Below are 3059 nucleotides of genomic sequence, written 5' to 3'. Positions count from 1 at the left end.
CGAAAAAACACTTTATCGCGTTCCATTTTTCACAAAGCAAAAGAAATTGTTGTTTAGGAAAATAATTGTGTATGCTGACTGAATGTTATCGAGAAATGTCGAAATTAATCACAAACTACCTGTTTCGTTAGTAATGACTACTAGAACTGTTTGCATTGCCATCTAACATTTGCGGGCGGAAACTAAGTTAAGGTCCTAATATATATTGACATTAAAGACATTAAAGTGATATATTGGTATTGAAAAAGATTAGAAATTTAAAAATTGAACTTATTTTTATCTGATTAATTGATTATTTAAATAAGTAATAATATTAATAATTATTATTAAATTATATTTATTATTAAATAAAAATTATTTAAATAGTTATTATTATTTTATTACCTAATTAATTTATTTGATATATTGTAGATTTTTTATAATAATAATATTAACACAATAAATAATAATATTAACGCAATTATTTTTATTTATGTAATTGTTATTTTTAACATAAACATATTATAATTATTCTTATTAATAACAACTATTATTAAAAGTATGTTCTAATGAACAAAAGTTCTCTTAATGTTAATATATATAAAAGAAGAATGTTTTGTAGAGTATTTATCGCGTTAAAGTGTAATGTAAAATATATTAGCAAAAAATGGCGTAGCGCGCGCAGCGTGTCCCATTAATAAATGGGAGATGAAATACTATGAATTTGCCCGTCTATCGGAATTATCGAAGAAATGAAGCTTCTTTTCCGCGATGCCCATTAGCTGTTCGTAGGCGGCTAGATTCGCGCCGCATGCAGCTGTCAGTCGCAGCGGTGACAGATTAGAGGTTGTGTTGTACTCGAATGTGTGAATGCAGATTGTGTAATAAAGTATTAAGAAAGGAAATGGAAGGCGCGCGCATAGCGCGCGCTGTATACTAGTCCACTCTAAAAAAAATACATGTAAAAGATTTAATTGTTACCACTTTTCCGCGATGCTGATTGATTCTCTCTGTAAGCGGACAAAATCCATAAAAAAAGAGGGGACAGCGTTGGCAACGTCCAAAAATTCCTAGGATCCATAAATTCATTTCTCAACGTTAATATCATTGTCGGACGGAAGAATGTACAGAGGTGTAGAGTTGTGACAGGTATATGCCACGGTGTCGAAACTAAACATCATGGGAGTGACAAGTTATGGAGACAGAAGTTAACACCAAATTTTGTGAATCGGCAGTTCCTCGTGCTATTTTGTGGAAGAAAAAGGAGAAAAAGAAGAAGAAGATTAGTACCAAATGTCAAAAGCCGTAAATTTCAGATAATGTTATTTTTTTATATAATACGATCTATGGTAAAGTCAGTCGCACTGTTTATTTTTACGCTCATGAATTCGATGATCAAACATTATCTGAAATTTACGACTTTTGACATTTGGTACTAACCTTCTTCTTCTTCTTCCACAAAATAGCACGAGGTATCACCCGTCCGACAATGATATTAACTTTGAGAAATGAATTTATAGATCCTAGAAACTTTTGAACGTTGCCAACGCTGTCTCCTTTTTTTTATGGATTTTGTCCGCTTATCGTTCTCTCGCTTAGCTCACTTCATGTGAGTTGCGGCTTGCTTCGTGTTGTTTGCGCCTGTCAAATTATCAGCAAATAACTGTCATCACGTTGGTTAGCTTATGAAGAAAAGAATACAGAAGAGATATAAATTATAAGAACAGAAGAATAGAAAATAGAAGGATAGAGGAGAAAGAGGAAAACAAAAGGACAGAGAACAAGAGGAAAGAGAGAGGCATATTATTTAGGCGAAAATAAGGGTAAGAATAAGGTAATTTAAAAGGTCATTGTAATAATTTAAAAGGTCATTGTAATAATGAAGGTGATAAATAGCGCGCGCCTGTAATGTTCTAGTCTTTGTAAAAGATTGAAGACATAAAAAATAGAAGACAGAATATGTTATTGCGAGATATATTTCATTTTTAAACAATCAAGTTCTCAAGTCTCCGTCGTAAAATCAATATTCATCCATCTGTATAATAATCATCTATATAATAATCATTTTTATTCACTGCTCGTAGAGAGATAAAAACAATCCTGTAAGATTTCGTTCCTCTTCTGTTTTTGTGTGTATGTTTGTGTGTATGTGTGTATGTTTTGGTAATCTATATTAATCGCCGGAAATCAGAAAGACTTTCTCGGGTAATCTTTTAAAAAGTGAATTTCTTCCAAACTCGCGCGCGAGAGTCGCTGGTAAGAGTTATTATATTACATTGAATAATTTCCCGTTGAAAGCTTTGAGTTCCGCGATTTTTCCATTATTTTAAGGCGCGCATCGAAGCGATTATTATTATTCTTTACTTAAATACACGTGGAACACATTGCACTTAGCTTATCATTAACATACTTACAAACTACAGAGTTATTCCATGCTTAAATAAATTGTCCGCGACTCTCATAAGTTTGCCATATATCTCCTACGCTCTCTACAGTTCATGTCTTACAAAGAAATACTAACGGACAGAAAATCTTATAATTTTGCGTATGTATATATATAGGGTGTCCCAGATTCGTCTCCACAACGTTCGTGGAAATGTAGCAAATAGCTACGTAGATTTTTTTTATTAACGACAGAAAATTGTTACAAGATTATGCGTGATAATGCACAAATCTTCTTCAATTAATATCTAAAAATCTATATGATCTTTTGCAAAATGGTAGAGGGCTCATTTGTTCAATTTGATCTAATGTATAAGTATACAACGGTAGACGGCGCCACTGTTCATCTACCATTCATCTACCATATCACATATAATCATTCACTAATCTTCTTTAATTCGAATTATTCGAATTACTCTATATTTTGAATTATTATTGTAAATATCGCAAACAATATGTAGGACTTTTACGTTTACCTCAATCCGTCCTACGTTTTCACAAAAATTGCGGAGAAAAGTTTGAAATACCTTGTATATACATATACATATATACATATATATATACATATATATATATATACATATATACATACATACATACATACATACATACATACATACATACATACATACATACAT

Source organism: Odontomachus brunneus, unplaced genomic scaffold (genome assembly GCF_010583005.1).
Source record: "Odontomachus brunneus isolate Ranch 3 - 2012 unplaced genomic scaffold, Obru_v1 Obru_scaffold_061, whole genome shotgun sequence".
Taxonomy (NCBI): domain Eukaryota; kingdom Metazoa; phylum Arthropoda; class Insecta; order Hymenoptera; family Formicidae; genus Odontomachus; species Odontomachus brunneus.
The sequence above is the reverse complement of the archived record's forward strand: the minus strand, read 5'-3'. Positions refer to the sequence as shown.